At 39.7% G+C, this 8,519-nt stretch overlaps 1 protein-coding gene across 1 annotated transcript in view; it reads left to right on the top strand.

Moving 5' to 3' along the window:
• Positions 1 to 3,866: 3,866 nt before the first annotated feature.
• The window catches only part of LOC137658626 (zinc finger protein ZFP2-like), a 51,921-nt gene continuing 47,268 nt past the window's right edge, over positions 3,867 to 8,519 (top strand). Inside the window, exon 1 of the mRNA XM_068393551.1 lies at positions 3,867 to 4,000. The gene's annotated coding sequence lies outside the window, so the exon portion shown is untranslated. The remainder of the gene's footprint in view (positions 4,001 to 8,519) is intronic.

Here is an 8,519-nt window from a genome sequence, read left to right as displayed (position 1 = left end):
CTTTTACATACATTTTGACAATCAAAAATTATAATACACAAGGTTAGGCTAAATGATCAATATTAGCTTTATAATTATAAACACTCTCTTCATTGGCCCAATGTTTATCTAATTTTGGACTTAAAAGCATTAAAGGGAAAAACAACAAATTCTGGAAGCAGATTATTCAATGGAAATGTATGCCCACTCATGTTCTGCCTTTTTAAGTTTAAAAAGCATCTGAATTGCATGTGCCATAAGTTGAATGAATTCTGCATCTGGTATGGATCGGATCTAGGCCATCAATTAGATCGAGTTTCTGCTTGTAAAAACGCTTATCATCACCCGACAAATGTTTGACAAAGTCGCTCTCATTGTCCATATTCGCTGTAGCAGCCGCTATGTTTTCGCTTTGTATGTCCTCCAGCATGGCCGCCGACGATTCCCAGTGACGTCATTGAAAGGACTCTATAGCGTACGCAATATTCGTGACGTCACAGCATAGATACGCACAGCAAAAGCCTTACGCCGGCGTCAGGTGGTTATTTCCTCAAAATACACGGGTGGAGATAAAATATTACACTGGTTTTGTATATAACTTTAATAATGCTGACTAGACTGCAGCTTTTATCTCTTGGTACTAATTCAAGTCTGTTAATTTTAAGATGTCGTTTCTTAGCATAATTATTGAATTTTAAACGATATATCGCAAAGAGTTGTTGTTGATGGGCACCATAGTGAGGATAGGAATGTGATATCTGGTGATCCTCGGGGTAGTGTTCTTGGCCCATTACTTTTCATACTATATGCACATGAAATGTGGTTTGGTCCAGAAAACAAGCTTATTGCATATGCAGATGATGCTAGTCTCTTTGCATCAATTCCATCCCCTGAATGTAGACCTGAGGTTGCTGAATCCCTTAATAGAAATCTAGCTAGAAATAGTGCATGGTGCAAATTATGAGGTATGAAATTGTATCCTAACAAAACTCAAAGTATGATTGTAAGTAGGTCAAGGACTGTGGCTCCTCTATATCCTGATCTCAGAATTGATAATGTTTCTTTAACTCTGTATGACTTTTAAAATTTTAGGTGTAATTCTCGACAGCAAATTTAGTTTTGAGAAACACATTAGGTCTGTGTCTTCTTCAATTGCACAAAAAAAAAAAAAAAAATGGCTTACCGAGTAATTCTTTCGAGATTTTTGATGATCAACCTATTCTGAAGTGTTTTAATTCTTTCATTTTACCTTGCTTCAAATATTGTTCTCCTGTCTGGTCTTTTGCTGCTGATTTTCATCTTAATTTGTTGGACAAGAACTTATGGTCTATTAAATTTCTTATTCCTGATCTAGATATTAATCTCTGGCACAGTCGTTCAATTAGTAAATCATGCATGTTGCACAAGATTTTTTTTTATAATTCCCTTGATTGTGGTCAGGAAGTTCGTATAGTTGGCCTTGATTTTGGTGCTGCCTTTGACCGTGTTAATCATGAGGCATTTGTTTTCAAACTCAGACAGTTGGGAGTGGGTGGGTCGTTTCTTAGCATTATTATTGATTTTTTAAGTAATAGATCTGAAAGAGTTGTTGTTGATGGGCACCATAGTGTGTGTAGGGATGTGACATCCGGTGTTCCACAGGGCAGTGTTCTTGGCCCCTTACTTTCCATACTATATAGGCTACACATGACATGTGGTTTGGCCTAAATAATGGGCTTGTTCCATATGCGGATGATGCTGCTCTCTTTGCATCAGTTCCATCCCCTGAATGTAGATCTGGGATTGGTCAATCCCTTAGTGGATATATAGCTGGAATTGGTGCTTGATGCAAATTATGGGGTGTGAAATTGAATCCTGGCAAACTCAAACTATGATTATGGGTGGGTCAAGGACGGTGGCTCCTCAACATCCGGATCTCAGTATTAGTGATGTTTCTTTGAATTTGTATGACTTAAAATTTTAGGTGTGATTCTCGGCAGCAAGTTTACTTTTGAGAGGCACATTGGGTCTGTGTCTTCTTCAATTGCGCAAAAGATTGGCTTATTGAGAAAGTCTTTTGGGATTTTCAGTGATCGGTCTATTCTGGGGAAGTGTTTTGGTTCTTTCATTCTACCTTGTTTTGAGTGTTGTTCTCCTGTCTGGTCTTCAGCTGCTGATTCTCATCTTAGTGTGTTGGAGAGAGACTTGTGGTCTATTAAATTTCCAATTCCTGATCTAGATATTAATCTTTGGCACCGTCGTTCAATTAGCTCATTATGCCTGTTGCATAAGATTTTTCATAACTCTGACCATCCTTTACATTCAGATCTCCCTGGACAATTCTATCCTGTCCGTAATACTAGGCAGGCAGTTAATTCTAATAACCAGGCCTGCTCCGCCATGAGGCTCAGTATTCTAGAAGTTTTATTCCAGCTGTTACCAAGTTGTGGAATGATCTTCCTAATCAGGTAGTTGAATCAGTAGAACTTCAAAAGTTCAAAGTTGGAGCAAATGTTTTTTATGTTGACCAGGCTGACATGAGTCATTTTATAGTTTATATATGACATATCTTTTTTTTTGATGTTGTTAATAGATTATATATGACATATCTGTTTTTCACGTTGTTAATAGTTTATATATGACATATCTATTTTGACGTTGTTACTGTTTCTAGAATGATTTATTGTTAATTTGTTCTCATCATTTATGTATTTTCTTATTTCTTTTCCTCACTGGGCTACTTTTTCCTATTGGAGCCCTTGGGCTTATAGCATCTTGCTTTTCCAACTAGGGTTGTAGCTTGGCTAGTAATAATAATAATAATAATAATAATAATAATAATAATAATAATAATAATAATGATAATAATAATAATAATACTATCCTTTACATTCAGATCTTCCCAGACAGTTCCATCCTGGTTGTAATACTAGGTAGGCCTATGCAGTTAATTCTAATAGTCAGGCCTTCTCCATCATGAGTCTCAATACTACACAGTACTCTGGAAGTTTAATTCCAGCTGTGACCAAGTTGTGGAATGATTTTCCTTATCGGGTAGTTGAATCAGTAGAACTTCAAAAGTTCAAACACGGAGCAAATGTTTTCTTTATGTTGAACAGGCTCACATAAGTCTTTTTATAGTTTATATGTCAAATATCTGATTTAATGATGTTAATGTTTTTTAAAAATTTTATTTTAATTTTTATTACTTCTTATATTGTTTATTTATTTCCTTTCCTCACTGGGCTATTTTTCCCTGTTGGAGCCCTTTGGCTAATAGCATCTTGCTTTTAAAACTAGGGTTGTAGCTTAGACAGTAATAATAATAATAATAATAATAATAATAATAATAATAATAATAATAATAATAATAATAATAATAATAATAATAATAATAATAATAATATGTCTACAATTGGTTATAGGACTTTCAAATATACGACCCAAAGCTTTATAACTAGCTCTCACTATAGGACCAGTTTGTCCTATACGTTCTTAGACATTTAGAGTATCGGTGTATTCTCTGTTAACTGTTAAATACATATTATCGACACATTTAAAAAAAGATTAAGTTTCTTATTAAAGACCAAAATAACTTGCCTTTCAGATGTCTAGTGGGAGCTTACTGTAGTCTTGTGTTCGCATATTTTAAAGTTTGACTCCAATAATATAAAACCAACTGAAACTATCACCATGTCATGATTGGTTGACTCCACGATACATAACAATTGTCTTAGATATTTGTTCATATTAATTGTAACTGATCAACCAAAGGGCTAAAACAAGTTAATGTATTAAGAAAAGAAAATTCAGAGCGAATCGTGGAAGGAAAGAAATTCGAGGAAGCAGATATGTAAATATTAAGATGGGGCGTTCTAAAGACTAAATCTTTGCTTACCAACTAAACTCTTTCTTCTGTTGACCTTTAGCGTTTAGAAAATATTCAGTGATTAACGACAAGTGAAGTGTTCTTAAACTACTATTCTTCTGTATTACAGGGCAATGTAACTTAGGGATAAACCTTCGTTTATACACACATTAGGTAAGACAACTTTATACTTGATTGGTTTACCGTAAAGTGTAACGGTAATCTATTGTATTCTACTCTTATAGCGAAATACGAAAAGACAACCTACATTTATGATCGATTCACAGTTCAGAACAATGTTAAAATTGTGTGTTTTTTTTTAATAACGATTTATACGTATTGGGGTAGTACCGTCAGTACACCTAAAAAGGTGCACTCTAGGCATTAATATAAGGTTTTTGCTGCATTTTTGGCCGTAAAGGACACCCGCCTTATAGTTAACAGTACCTAATTTCATTTTTCTTTCTTCCAGCTTGTTTCGAACAAATATGATTTCACATATATAAGAAATGCATAGTTTTGAAAATACAAAATCCCTTTGTACAATGAAATTTGGGGTCTAGAGCAAACTCTGGCATATGGATAAATGGGTTCTTTGTAGATCAGTGGCCAGGTCCTCCTATAGAAAATGGGAATTTTCTTCTCATTTGCTAGGCATTCGTTAGACGTGGCCTCTGCACTACAACAACTGTGTCCGTTGCTCTGCAAAACCTCTGCACATGAATACCACCTAACCTAACCTACAAGTCGTGTCCTTACCTTCTAGGCTAAGTCAAGGGGAGGGGGTAATGCTCTCCTGCGACTCCCCTTACACCGCTGTATTATTAGCTTGCTGTGGAGTTATGGGGCATGGCTGTCAGTCATACATACAGGTGGCCGCTGTCATACATACCCCCCTGGAAAAATACGAGACAAGTACAATAAAAGAATGGAGCATGAGGTGGGGGGGGAGTTTGTTCCCCATTCCTCAGTTCCCAGTGTTACATTTTGAAGGTTCAGTTCATAAAGTATGGTTTTAAAGTATTAATGCTATACTTTTATTAAAATATCAGCTAAATCATTATGGAAAAGAATAACACAATCTTTAATTATGGTAAAAATGTACAAAACCTAAATATGTAATGAATCCAACTTTTTAGCCGCCATAGTAATGTATGTAACATAATAAAAGTATCTGAGATGTAGTTGTGGGTGGGGTCTGACCAGAGTCAAGACATTAACTGGCTGTGTCGCAGTGACACTATCCCAAAGTACATCTACTTATCTAGTCATCTGCCAAACATGATTGGATCTACTCAACCACTACCAGAAACTATAACTCTCGTTGAGTGGTATTTCATCAGATTTTTGTAAAACAATACAGACAGTCCTTAACCAAGGAACACAATGGTGAGTGAGAGACTGTTCATAGCATGAATTGCTCGTAAAGCGTTACCGTACAAGTACCAATAGAGTTAAATTTTGGCCTAGGGTATGCATAGCCTAACTCAAATGGCTATGACTTTCAGAAGTCAACAAATACTGTACAGTAGTCCCCTTTCATGTAAAATCAATATCAGGTTCTTACAAAAGTTTGACTTACTTCATCATCTTACATTACTGTATATAATATTGTAAAGTATGTAATTATTAAGAGAGAGATGTGCCAGTGGTTTACACAAACTACATTTGTGTAGATACTACCTTAGTGTTCACACTACTTTTTGAATAAATGTACAGAAAGTGTTTTTATATTCATTAATGAATTCTATGCTATTAACTTAAGGTATTTATCTACTTCATGAATGTTTTTGTAGTGTTGAATAAAATGCAGATGATTATTTTATTTGTTGTTGTTTAGACCAAAGGTGGCAGCCAAAATTTTTATTTTGTTCCCCTAACAGGAATACAAATCACGCTATTTATTAGGGGTTATACTTTCGGCGGACCTGAAATGACGAGCCATTTAAATTTAGCGAGGGTTACTACCCACACCGCTAGTTAGCGGGGTTAGGGGGGGTTAGCTTGCTACCACTCCCGTTCACACACACACCTGTGATTTAGTCACCTTACTTTTGGCTCGGATCGAGAGCGGTTGTTTCCTCTCTCCCTCCTCACCTATTCTGGACTGCCATTAATTTTTGTCTTAACTTACTTTTTCTTATACTTGTATACAGTATATATGAAAACATTCTTAATGTTTATGTATATATATGTGTATAGAAATGTGGTAAGTTTCCTTTTCAGTGTTTGTGCTGTGTGTGATACATATACGAAACCGACACTTGCGTAGTAGCAAGGCCAGCACAGTTCCACTTCGTGGGGAACGACCTCTCCCTCTCTGGTCCATCAGTCTTCCTGTCGGCATATAACCGTTAACTCGGCTGCCGCCGGGAATCGTCATTGCCTGGACCCTCTTCATTCAACTATTGTCTTCGTCTTTTCCTTTTTTCCTACGGGAAACATGGATTCTGAGCGAAGGGAATGTGGCCTTTCAATGATTTACTACGGTCTCTCTCTTCTCGAGGTCGTTCACCTTTACAACAACAGCGTACTATTGGGGAAGCTCCTATCCCGGGCGCGGGTTAGGTTGCTCTTCCGATTGTTTGTCTCAATTATTTTTAGTGAAAATATAATTGTATTTTAACTTTTCAGCTTTCTCCGTGGGGAACACTTCCCTTCAGAGGGTCAGTGGTTCTCACTATTAGTGAATATTCTTAGCCGATTTAAATAACTGTAATTCTGTTTTTTCAATATTAAACTTAGCCGGTGATCATATAAGCTGTCAGCTCTGCTGCCCGACAGAAAAACCTAATGACAAAATACGCCAGCGATCGCTATACAGGTGGGGGTGTACATCAACAGCGCCATCTGTCGAGCAGGTACTCAAGTACTCCATGTCAACACAGAACCAATTTTCTCTCTGTCGTGCCACTGGCAAGACCTACTAAATACGCTGTTGCTTACTGGATTGATTTTCACATTATTTGGTGAAGTACTCATTTCTAGTTTTTAGCTTTCGCTTTGCAGAGGTTATCTTCAATACTTCCTTGCATTCTTTGATTGAATTTTGGATTATTTGTTGACGACTTGGATAGATTTTGAATTTCCCCTTTGACTAATTCAAGATGGCTGACCCTTCTCAAGTCCCTAAATACAGGAAGTGTAGTGCTAGGGACTGTTTTAGGCGTCTTCCGAAGGCCTCTATCGATCCTCACACCATTTGTTCCAATTGTCGGGGTAAATCCTGTCAATGGGAAGATCGGTGTGAGGAATGCGTTGGGCTTTCGGAATTCGATTTTGTCGAATTCCTTAAATATTCACGTAGGCTAGAGAGAGATAGAGTCAGGAGGAGTTCATCTCGCTCAGTTGATTTTTCCTCTCCCCATGCCCCACAACCTATTCCTTCCCCTGTAGTGGTTACTCCTGATCCCCCTTCTAGCACTCAACAACCTTCGATGGCAGATATGATGCGTGCCATCCAGGCTCTGGGTGAGAGAGTCGAGTCATTGGCGAGTGACCGCAACCAACTCATGGCAGACGTCAGGGAGTTGAAGGGTAAGAGTGCAGTGGGAAGTGAAGTGAGTGGTAGTGCCGTGAAAAGTGTTAGTGTTGCGCTTGAGGGTGCGTCTGTTCGTGCCTGTCGTCCGCCCAGTCCGGGACCTCTTGCAAGCTCCCAAGCCCAGGGGAGAAGCAATGTCGTACGACCAAAGGGTTCGACAGGCTTTAATCAGCGGACAGACGTTCCCTCCGTGGTTTCGGACGTATCTTGCCAAGATCGCCCCACCCACAAGAAGACGAGAGAGCCCGTTCATTCCTCGTCTGCGGAAGAGGTTTCACGCCAGAAACGATGGACCAAGGTCTCACGGCCTCTCAAACGCAAGGTCCCTTCCGCGCAAGTCCAACGGCCCAGGTGTAGCCACTGGGTCAGTTCGGACTCGCTGCAGTCTTCCGATGACTGCACACCTCCTAAGAGAGGCAAAGTGGTACCGCAACAGGCAGTAACACCGTCTGTTGCCGCACCTGCTGCTGTAGACCCTAAGTGGTCTTTGCTACAGTCTATGCAGACACAGTTAGCATCTTTTATGCAGGAGTATCGTGCGGAGAAGGTTGACGCTGCACCCGTTAGCCTACAACCATCCACGGTTGTGCGTATGTACAGCAGACGCTGACGCTACCTGCTCCCGCACTCCGCCTGTGAGAGTTCCACCACCCATGCGCAGTGTACCCTGCCAGCCGCACGTTGACGTTCACAGACGCACGCTACCCTCCGTTGACGTTCGCGAGTTACCACAACAACAGGAGGGTGGAGTTAAGTTGCTTTGTTTTGACGCTGTGCGTCAACCTCCGCAACCCACTGTGGTTACCGCTACTCGCCCGCAGCAGACTAGTCAGTCAGGAGTAGAAGCTTTGCTTCCCCATACAGCTATGGTTGTTGCCAGCTCACAGACTGACCAACAGTTCCATGACGTTGCGTCCAGTGCAGTCACGCATGCACCCGTGCTGCCGGACTCAGCCGACCAGCTGATTCCTACTCCTTTCCCGCTTCCTCTTCAACATTCAGACGATGGACTCTCTGATGATGACGACGCTGCACATCTTGACGACCCGCACACGGACATCGACGAACCCAAGACCACGCCTCCCTCCTTGGACTTTAGGAAAGTGCTTGCACTGTTCAAGGATTTATATCCTGATCAGTTTGTGTCTGCAG

The sequence above is a fragment of the Palaemon carinicauda genome, chromosome 19 (genome assembly GCF_036898095.1).
Source record: "Palaemon carinicauda isolate YSFRI2023 chromosome 19, ASM3689809v2, whole genome shotgun sequence".
Lineage (NCBI taxonomy): Eukaryota > Metazoa > Arthropoda > Malacostraca > Decapoda > Palaemonidae > Palaemon > Palaemon carinicauda.
This window is presented reverse-complemented; position numbering and strand designations above follow the sequence as displayed.